This window comes from Grammomys surdaster, unplaced genomic scaffold (assembly GCF_004785775.1).
Source record: "Grammomys surdaster isolate TR1022 unplaced genomic scaffold, NIH_TR_1.0 61, whole genome shotgun sequence".
NCBI lineage: Eukaryota > Metazoa > Chordata > Mammalia > Rodentia > Muridae > Grammomys > Grammomys surdaster.
This window is the reverse complement of record NW_021604563.1, coordinates 17,247,265-17,258,799: the sequence shown is the minus strand read 5'-3', so window position 1 is coordinate 17,258,799 and position 11,535 is coordinate 17,247,265.

Below are 11,535 nucleotides of genomic sequence, written 5' to 3'. Positions count from 1 at the left end.
AGAGAGAGAGAGAGAGAGAGAGAGAGAGAGAGAGAGAGAGAGAGAGAGAGAGAGAAGGAAAACTGACTCACTCTCTAAGAGCTGCTATCGTATAACTACGAATAGCTTCTCAAATCAGTCTTACTTGGTTGTGAATCCTGTGAAGTACAATAGCAACTGGACTATAACTGGGGTTGGTCCATGAACTAGAATCTAGAAAAGCAATTCCCCTAGAAAAAGGAGCAGAGAAAAAGAACAAGTTGCACTGTTACCTGGGGTGGAAATACAAGGCATTTTGTTCCTGAAAGGACTACTAAGAGTGAATAGAATAAAAATGAAAAAATTGTTTGGAATATTGTCTAGACATACCTACTCTTTGTATTTAAATGGCTATTCTTTTATTCATTTCTTTTTGAATAGACGGGATTTCAAATTAAATTGGTGCCAAAGTAACTATCTTTATCACTTAATAATATATTGTATTCTAAAAAATAGTCAGGAGACTAGAAGCAAAATGTATTCCTAGCACAAAAATAGTGCATGAGATTAAATTTATGTTAATAACTTCAATTTAGCTACTCTACAATATGTACATAATTTAAATCATATATAGCTGGCAAAAATGTTCTGCCATTTCCCAAGGCCTCCTTCTCACTCAACTAACAAGATACTTTGCTTTATAAAATCTCTAAAATTCCAAGGCACCACTTGTCAATTATTAGCATTACTTCCTGCGTCAACAGAGTCCGATCCTGTTTAGAAAGTCTTTATTATGCTTATGTCATGAAGTGGTGTTCCTTTATTTTAACTTAACAGTTTCAGAGTTTTAGGTCTCATATTAAAGTCTTTGCTCCATCCATTTGGAGTTGATTGTTTACACAAGCTGAGAGATAATCTCGTTTCATTCATTTTTCATGTAGTTATCTAGTTTTTCTAACATCATTTATTAAAGAGTCTGTCTTTTCTCCATTGAATGTTTTTGATACTTTTGTGTTTTTCAAATGTCAGGTAACTACATGGATTTACAGCTGGGTCTTCTACTCTGTTCTGGTGATCTACGTGCCTGTTTTACACTAGCATCATACTATATTTGTGAGTATGCCTTTCTAATATAATGTGAAACCTGGGATGATGATACCTTCAAATATTATTGTTATAACTATTACTAATATTATTAACTTGGATATCTGAGTTTTTCTGTGTGTTTGCTTCTAGATAGACTATAACATCTTTTTGTATTTATGAGAAGAAAGGTCCTGACATTTGATTGAGATTATATTGAATCTGTAGACTGCATTAGGTAGGACAGCTATTTTTACAATGTTGACTCTTCCAATCCATAAATGTTGGAATTATTTTCCATTTTTCAGTATCTTCTTCAATTTCTTTCTTGACTGCTTTCAAGTTCCCATTATAGATGTCTTTCTTTTCCATGGCTGGGCTTATTCCAAGGTATTTTATATTTTTGTGGCAACTTTGAATCAAATGACTTCCTTGATTTTTCCGCAGTATCTTTGTTACTGATATACAGGAAGACTTTGTGGACTAATTCTTTACACGTGACTTTGATGAAAATGTTTATCAGCTCTAAACATTTGCTTGTTGAATCTGTAGCGTTCCTTATGAATGTAATTGTATAAACTGCATATAAGGATATTTTGATTATTCCCTTTCCCATTTATTTCACTTTTGTTTGTTTTTCTTGTCTTATTGCTCTAACAAAGATTCCAAGTAGTATATGGAATAGGAATGGAGACAGTAGAAACCCTGTTTTTGTTTCTGATATTAATGGATATAATTTGAACATTTCTTCATTTAGTATGTTATCTACAGTCTTGTCATTATAGTCTTTATTGTATTGAACTAACTTCTGTCTATTGATAGTTTCTTCATAACTTTTACCACATTACATTTTGTTAAAATCCTTTTCCTCGCACCATTTAAAAATGATCATACGGGTTTTTTCCCTTGAATACATTAATATGATGTGTTATATTTACTGATTTCCATATGTTGAGCCTCCCTTGCATCTCTGGAATGAATCCAACTTGGTCAATAGTAAATAATCTTGATTTGTTTCTTTTGAATTTACTTTGCAAATGTTTTATTGAAAACTATTGTATGTGCATTTATAATGGATATCAGTCCATAACTATCATCCCCAAGGCCATGAGAACATTACAGAAGGGGTACAAATAATGTCAGACCTGGACAGATGGGAAAAAGTGCTGTGAATGTTGACTTCTAGACATAATATATCAGTTGAACTAATGAACAAATATAGTTGGTGATTTACTGCATAAGATCTATACATGAGTGTGTCCTCTACATTTCCCTAATGAATGGTGGAGGGGCTCATTTGGCTCCACCCTGCACTGGGAGCTATTAAAACTTGATGGTTGCTGGAGGAAGGAGAATCATTTTATTCAGTGATGTAGTTGCTGGGAAGTTGACTGTGCTCCATTAAATATCTCCCACCCACACTTACATAAGCAACCCTAGTTAAATTCAGTGAGCAACAAAAAGAGAAAAGGCATAAGAAGGTCAGTGAAAGTGGGAGAGAATGAAAAAAGGTAATATGGGGTGATATAATCAAAATATGCTATATTCATGTATAGAATTGTCAAAAATATTAAAACTAAAGCAATATGGAGTAAATATATGTTGTTAAATAAAATAAATTAAGTATTTAAGTTTGTGCTAATTCAGTCTCCATGAGTTCATACAAGCTTTGCTCTGCTGATTTAAAGAGATTTGTTCCCTTGGTGTCTTCCATCTCCTCTGACTCTTATACTCTTTTGTTATCCTCTTCCTTGGAGTTTCTTAAACTTTAAGGGAAGGGATTTGATGGAGACATCCCATTTAGAGCTGAATATTCCAAGGCCTGTGTGTGCCTGTGTGTGCGTGTGCGTGTGTGTATGTAAAATGTCTGACTCTGGTTATCTATATTTGTTCCCATCTGCAACAGGAGGAGGTTCTCTGATGATGACTGAATAAGGCACTGATCTATGAGTATAGCAGGATGTTATTAAGAGTCATTGTATCACTATTTTTTTTAAATGATAGTATTTGGCTTTGTACTAGGTCTCTGGGCTATCTAGTTTCTGGTTCTTGGTCACAGAAGCATTGTTGAGTATGGTTCCATGTCATGGAGTGGACCTTAAGTCAAATCAAAAATTAGTTGGTTATTCCCCACAGACTTTGTGCCACCATTGTCCTTTGAAGGCAGGGCAACATTGTGGATCAAAGGTTTTGTAGCTGGGTTGGTGCTTATGTTTCTATTTTGGTAGCCTGCAGGGTAACTCCCTATAACAAAGACATTGCAACAAGAGGATTAAGTACTCTGCATATATATGTTATAGTTTTCAGTGTGTGTTGTCAACTCATCCACTTGGAATTTGGTAACCCATCTGTGACGCGCGTGTAATCGTCTCGCCAGCAAGAACGCACGTGGACACACATCAGGATCCTTCTGCAGGAAAACGTTTATTCCAAAAACAAAATGGTGGAAGACCCCAGGCCCAGGAAAGCACTGCTTATATACCCTTAGAGCGGTGTATTCACCTCTGATTGGCTGCTTACTCATTGCGCGCCAAAACGCTGTGGGATGGGCTTTAACTTTGGCGGGCTTTTACCATGGCACATGCGCAATTTACTTGTTTACTAGGAAGAATCCCGGACGCCCGCGCCATCTTGCAATGGTGGATTCTGCCAGCGCAAACGCGGCTTTCTACACCCATCAAGAATTCATCCCTGGGGAAGATTGATCTTCTCTTAGCAACCATTAATTGCATATAGCTCTTCATCCAGGGGTGGTATGTTGTGAGAACAATGGTTAAAATAGAGGAAACTTTGAATTTGAGGAGGATCATGGATGAAGACAGACACTGGAGGGGTAGAAGAGAGAAGAGAGGGAAGGTAAGATTAGATAGTAATGTTTCAATAAATAAAACAACTTGAAAATCTCCAAGAGACACTGTTAGTAAATGTGTAGATATGGTTTAAAAATACAACTTTCTGTTTACCATCTAAATTGTCACTATGTGTTTGAATTTTTTCACTTATATTTTCCCTCTTAACTGCACTGAGAATAGCACTGTGAAGTCTGGCTTATCTTGTATTCTCAGTGCCTGACAAATGATTAACATTCATCTCATGTTGAAAGGAAAAAATGAATAAGTGAAGGAAGGCAAGAGAAGAAGTGGGAGATAATGTAATAGGAAGAGATGGAGTAGACCAAAGAATGATAGAAAGAAAAAATGAGAAGAGAGAGAGGAAAGGAAAAGGCAAGAGAAGGGGAAAGACAAATATTTCTAAAGTGAGTAGCCCCAAATGTAGAGCTCTTTGAATCCTGCATATAAGCAGACATGCTCTAAGAACACACAGAGTAAATAGAAAAATACATTTCTGCCTCTGAATTTGCTGCTGTAATAACTGATAACTATGATTTTGCAATACTTTTTGTAGAAATTGTCATTTTCAGAATTAATTGAAAAATATTACACAATATAGAAATCTTTACCTCGGTTTATCTAACTTTGAGCTGTTTTGCTATATTTCATTTTTTTTAGTTATAAAAATGTCACATTGAGCAGATATTGAGACAATAAGCAAAAGAAAATAAAACTATCCTTGAGATCTAACTGCCCTCACTTCAAATTCAGGTACAGTCATTTAATAGTTGAGTTTCCTTGTTTTGAACGTGGCTAAGGAGACCACCTTCCTGGAACTGTTGTAAAGAATGTGTTAGCATAGTGACAAATGTCAAATGAATGGCACTTTTCTTCACTTTGTTACTTAAACAAACATATACTAACCACCTAAATGCTGTCTAGAAGATTTATGAATAGCCAGACTAAAGGAAACACTCTCATTGCCTGGAAAATTGTAAAAAAACTGTACCAACTATCATAAATATGAGAACAAAAATTCTGCTTACTGTATTTGAATTACAATTTTATCAATTGTCTGACTCCAGTGAGGCAGAACATACTCTCATGTAGACAGTTATATGAAGAAGGCTTATTGTTTACAAATAATCATCAAGGTACAAAAATGTCTAAGATATACTTGGTACAGGCTTCTAAAGCTCATGTGCATCCTACTGTAGATCTTATCTTCACTGTTCATGTCCCACTTATACCAAAGCACCATAAGCTTTATACCTTGGGATTACTATCATTCATTGGGCAAAACTTTAAGAGATATCCTGTTTCCAGTGAGAAGGGACAAAATCTGATCTATTCTATACAGTTACCTGTAACTCTCATGCTGTTACCTTTCCTGGGAGCAGCAGGAACAAGGCCAAGGCTGGTTGGGACAGTCCTTCCTTATCAGAGGATATTGTTTCTACAATATTGCACAGTTTCATTTTTCAAACTATAGGCAATAAAAAGAGGAAGAGACTGGGAAAAACAAAGCTATTTGAAAATTATTTAGCCCATATCACATATCGCTTTATCAACTGGTGATAAATGCACAAAAAAAAGAAGAAGACAGACAAATCACACACAGTGGAAAAGTCTGTTAGATGCAGTGAAGAACAATGAAATATGAGGAGAAAGTATAAGAGAACTGTTTTATTTGGTTTTGTTTTTTGCTTTAATGTGTTCAAATGGATAATCACCCTAAGGAATATCAAGTTATTTAGGCAGAATGTAAAAACGAAAGCAAAAATAACAAAAAATAATACTTTAAGTACCATTGTGTATGTGTGTGTACAGAGACAGAGAGGCAGAGAGATACAGAGACAGAAAGAGAGAGAGAAAAAGAAAAAGGAGGAATAGAGTGCCTAGTGTTTTGTGTAAGTATTCATATCGTTTCTGAACTCTGAACACATAAGAACATATCTCAGAGTTAATCTGTAATAAAGCCATGAGAATTTGCCTAACTAAGTAGTTCCAGTATCATAAAAGTCACTGGAGAGATTTCAGATGGATAAGAATATGTATATATACAAACACCAAACACACATATGAAAAACAATGATTGACTGTACAAGTGTTTTTAAACTGTTTTTATTAGCAACGTGTGTATTCTTTAGAATACATCAGCTATGAAGCTTAGAATAGTAAAACTGTCCTCCATCATCCATTCAGTTCATTCTCAAATTATTACTTTAGTGATATTACGAAGTTTGAAATTCATTGTTAACCAATTTCTTATATCTCAATATCTAATTTACAAATATGAACTACTTGTTGAAGTACTTTGTAGCCTTGAGATGTAAAGAATTGATTTTCCAGTGATTTCTCTAGCCTTTACAACTTCTAAGATTAGGCACTTGATAATTTGGCAAACATAGAAAAGAACTTCCAGATGAGGAACTACCCAACAGTGACCTTTATTTCTTTGATAATAAGTTCGCCTTCCTGTATTGGTTAGACCAATATATGCCATTGCTAGAACCTTATCATTTACTGCAATTAAAATGACTCAGTATTCAAAGGTCAACAGTATTTTGAAGCATTAGATAACTGACTTGGGGAATACTTTTATTTATCCAGTCAACTTGCTCAAAATTTTCCATTTATAAGTTCAATGAGTTATTTTGAAAAATGGGAATAAAAATAAAACACAAAATTATATTTCTGTTTGTAAGTTAATGATTTAGATTTCTAGGTGACAGATTGCTATTTAGTACAGAAATTAAGAGATAAAAGTCTTGAATTAGATTTCTAGATCCAACACATTTTATATAACATTAATTACTTATGTAATGGCTCTGAGTCTTGCCTGCCACCCTCCTCTGTCTTCTACTGTTTTCTTCTGTCTGAGAAGTTAGGAACAATATTTGTCTCACTGCAAAGCTAATTTTCACAATCAAATAAGAATATGTCTATTTTAAAGAGCTACACAAACATAGGCTTTATTACTCATAATATCAAATCTGAGAACTGAAAAATGCTGCTTAGGGGAACCTGATATGGTATTGGGTGAGGTAAAAGAACTCAAGCACTAAGGGCAAGCAGAAAGAATGTAAACAGGCAACCTCAGGAGGTAGGAGGTGGGGGGGACCCTCTAGAATGTACCAGAGGACTAGGAGGTTAGAGACTTTTAAGACTCAAAGGGCGGGACCTTAGATGAAATGCCCTACAGTAGGGAGATGGAACTCATAGAGCCCACCTCAAGCGGAAGACACAGCATCAAGTGAGGGATGGGGTTGCCATCCCACAGTCAAAACTCTGACCCATGATTGTTCCTGTCTGAAGGAGCTGCAGGGATGGAAATGGCAAGGAGCCTGAGGAAAAGAAGGCCCAATGACAGGCCCAAAGTGGGATCCAGCTCAAGGGGAAGCCCCAAGCCCTGACACTATTACTGAGGCTTTGGAGTGCTCACAAAAAGAGGCCTATCATGACTGCCCTCCAGAAGACCCAACAAGCAGCTGAAAGAGTCAGATGCAGATATTTGCGTGCAACCAATGGACCAAAGCTGCTGATCTCTGTGGTTGAATTAAGGAAAAGCTGGGAGAAGCTGGAGAGGAAGGTGACCCTGTAGGAGGACCAGCAGTTTCAATTAAACTGGACCCCTGAGATCTCTCAAACATTGGACCACCAACCAGGCAGCATACATCAGCTGATATGAGGCCCCCGACACATATACAGCAAAGGACTCCAGGGTCTGGGTTCAGTCAGGGCAGGTGTACCTAACCCTCAATAGAGTGAAGGCCCCAGGGAGTTTAGAGGTCTAGTGGTAGGTGTGGGTGGTAGGGACATCCTCATTGAGACAGGGATTGGGGAAGAGGTATGGGATGTGGAATAGTCAGAGGGTGGGCAGGAGGGGGAATAAAATTGGGATTGTAAATAAGTAAATAAATGACAAAATATATTTTCTCTATGAATTTCATGATGTCATTGTTTTTAACAGCTGAGTAGTATTCCATTGTGTAAATGTACAACATTTTATTTATCTATTCTTTGTTTTTTCTTCCAGTTTCTGGTTCTTACGAATTTAGCCCCAATGAACATATTTCAGCAAGTATCTTTATGGTTGGATGGGACATCCTTTGAGTATATGCCCAAGAGTGGTACAGTATAGCTGCATCCTGAGGTAGATAGATTCCCAATTTTCTGATAATCCTCCATATTGGTTTCCATACTGGCTGTACAAGTTTATTCTCCTACCATCAGTGGAGGTGTATTTACCTTGTTTCCCATCCTCCTCAGCATTAGCTGTCACTTGTGTTTTTATCTTAGCCATACTGACAGGTATAAGATGGAATGTCAAACTCTGACTGGAATGTCTGAGACTAGAAAAATTCATCCTGAGTGAGGTAACCCAGACTAAGACGAACACTGTATGTACTCACTTGTAAGTGGATAATAGCTGTAAAGTAAAGGATAATCATGCTACAACTCATAGATCCAGAGAGGCTAAGTGATGATCAGGGCTTAAGGGAGGACTTAAGAATCTCCCTAGGTAGGAAAAATAGAAAAAAATTTGAAAGTGGTCTGGGGTCAAGTGGGATTGGGAACAGGATGGATCCAGTTGGAGGAAAGGGAGGGAGAAAATATGGGGAGGAGGCAAAAAGACTGGAATTGGGAAGCATTTGGCGGACAAGGTAGAAACGCAGTGCAATGGAAACTTCATGGTATCTACAAGAGTAACTTTAGCAATGGTTTCTAATAATGAGGGTTAGGGAGCCTGAACTGGTCATCTTCTGTAACCAGGCAAGACCTCAAATGGAAAGATTGGGACATCAACCCAGCCACAAACCCTTTGACCTACATTTTTCCTGCCTGTGGAGTATGCTTGGACCAGGGCTTAGTATAATTATCAGAGACCAGAGAAATTTCATCCAGCAACTGATGGGAGTAGATACCAAATCCCACAGCCAAACATAAGGCAGAAATCAGGGAGTACTGCAGAGCAAGGGGAGGAAGTATCAGAGGAACCAGAGGGGTCAGGAATACCAGGAGAACATGGCACACAAAATCAACTGATGGGAACTCAGGGGAACTTGTAGAGATCAGGGATCATGTATGGGTTTGACCTAAGTCTTCTGCGTGTATGTTATGGCTGAGTAGCTTGGTGTTCTTGTGAAACACCGAATAGCGGGTAGGGGGTGTGTCCTCTGAGTTGGGAGGGCATGTCTACAATTCTTTTGCCTGCATCTGGCACCTTTTCCTCCTATTGGGTTGTCCTATCCAGCAGTGATGTGATATGGTTGACTGGGAGGCCTGCTCTTTTGGGGAGATGAAGCCAGAGTGGATTTGGTAGAGAAGGGAGGTGGCATTAGAGAGCCTGGAGGAAGGAGGGGGTGAATTGTAGTTGTGACGTAATTAATGAAAAAAGAATGAAAAAAAAAAGAGATTTTTCTCCAATCCAAAATTTGTCATCTAGGTGAAGGTTTTCACTTCTGCAAACCTTATTCTATTCAAGTGTAACACCTTGCATGTTTGAAATTTTATCATTTTATGATCTCAATTTCTTCTGAATATTAATAACAAATAACAAAAATTATAATGAAATCTATATTTTAATTATAATTATTTTATACTTTACCTTGTATACTACATAGTACTTGTATACATTTGTCATAGGAATAACTAATTTTAATTCTTTTTGTTATTTTAAATTATAAACCTCTATGGCCATACCATGTTGAATGTGCTCAATTTAATCAATAGTAAGTGACATGTCAAATGTTGCATGCAAATTTTCATACATGGGAAGAATACTTTCTTTTCACTGCTCAAAACTCAACTAAAATAAATCTACTGGAAGTAAACAAAAATAAACTTTGCACAGGTGCTAGAATATTGCTTCTCTGTTCAAAATTAAAACTTCAGTTTCTCTCTATATATGCATATATAAATATATAATAAAATTTTATTCATTTATAATGATAATAACATGAATACTCTACAAACATTTATAATATCCACACCTTTAAATTTTTCAATAGAAAAACTCAAGGTAGTAGTCTTTAAAACACATTAAAAATAATATTTATGTGATTCATGAAAAATAGAAGGTATGTATGAGTGGATAATATAGACATTTGGAATCAATTCTAAGAAAGTAAAAACCAATTCAGTTAGGCTTTCACTAAAGAAAATGTATCACTTGCCTCCTCTGTGTGAAGTAGGTATTAGATCACATTCTTTGGAGATGGACAAACAGATAAATCTCTGTTCGCAATAGTTTCAGTGTGGTTGAAGAGAAAGCCCTGAGCTCAATTTAAAGTGTGAAAATGTAGTTATTCATTGTAGAGCATAGGATGTATTGTAGGTAGTGAAAGTTGTTTATGAAAGCAAAGAGGATTCTGGAGGTTGGTTAAGTGGATCTAATGTCTAGAATGTTAGGGAAGAAATAGCAATCAATACAGCCCATATAGGTGTAGGCAGGAAATTTGAAAAGACTTGATATGCTTTGCTAAGAATTCTGACTTGAAGTGACTGAGAACCATTTAAGCAAACAATTTCATGATAACTTTTGTGCTTTAGATAGGTAAATGCAATGAAAAGGAAAAACTATGTGATTACCAATAGCCAGGCACAGTGCAAAAGTATGCAGTCCTAGATCCTCAAGTGGCTGAGGCAGGAGGATCACTTGAGCCCAAGAATTCAAGACCTGTCTGGGAAACATAGCATAACTCTAAGAAGAAGGAAGAATTCTGTCTTGAAGTAAAGTGGTGGGCAAAAAAGAAGAAAAAGGATGCATTCAATGATTTAGAAAGGAGAAGTAAGTGAGGAAGTTTGATGACTTTATCTGATAACAATGCAGGTAGAAGGAAGTGGGAAAATGTATTTTTAACAGAGTAATTTGATGAAAATGTCATATAGGAGAAGGAACAGATATGGATGCAATATTATGAATTTAATTTCTATATCAAATTTGAGATGGTTTTAAAATTTCCAATGACAGCTATCTGGGCTGTAAACAGACATGCTTTTAGAGAGGTGGGTAGATGAAGGCAATCACAGTGAGAGGACCTAATGGACAGTACCTGATGTGGCATCAGAATAAAGAAATAACACTGCTTTTTGATTAAGTAGAAGGAGAAAAATACCCCTGGAAGACAGGAAAATTGTTCATAGCAATATGGGCAAATAAAAAAAATTATTGCCATTTTCTCAGAAGATAAAGGAATTGAGTTTACTGAAGGGAACACTTTTTTCAAATGCTGTAAACTTGAATGAAGATAAGGACATGGAATTACCCACTTGACTTAATAACTAATGAGTTATACAGAATGTTTGGTGAGCACTGTTTTAGTTTAAAATGAAGTAAAGAGAGTGGAATCACGATGCAGTAGGCCAAGTAGTAAACCAGAAGTGAAATAGCTCAGAAATATTCCCTTTCCCAACCTAAAAAAATATCAGGAGACCCCAGGAGTCTATATTAATGATATTATAATTATATTTAATTATATTAAAGGTGTTTCAGAAAATGAGGAAGTACAGACAAAGAGTGAATATTATTCTTTCAACTATCTGTGAGATAGAAATACTGGTAAGTTGAATGAACAAGTGATATAGAACCCCTAGGGTTTACAAGGTCCTTTTTCTTCTTCTTCTTCTTCTTCTTCTTCTTCTTCTTCTTCTTCTTCTT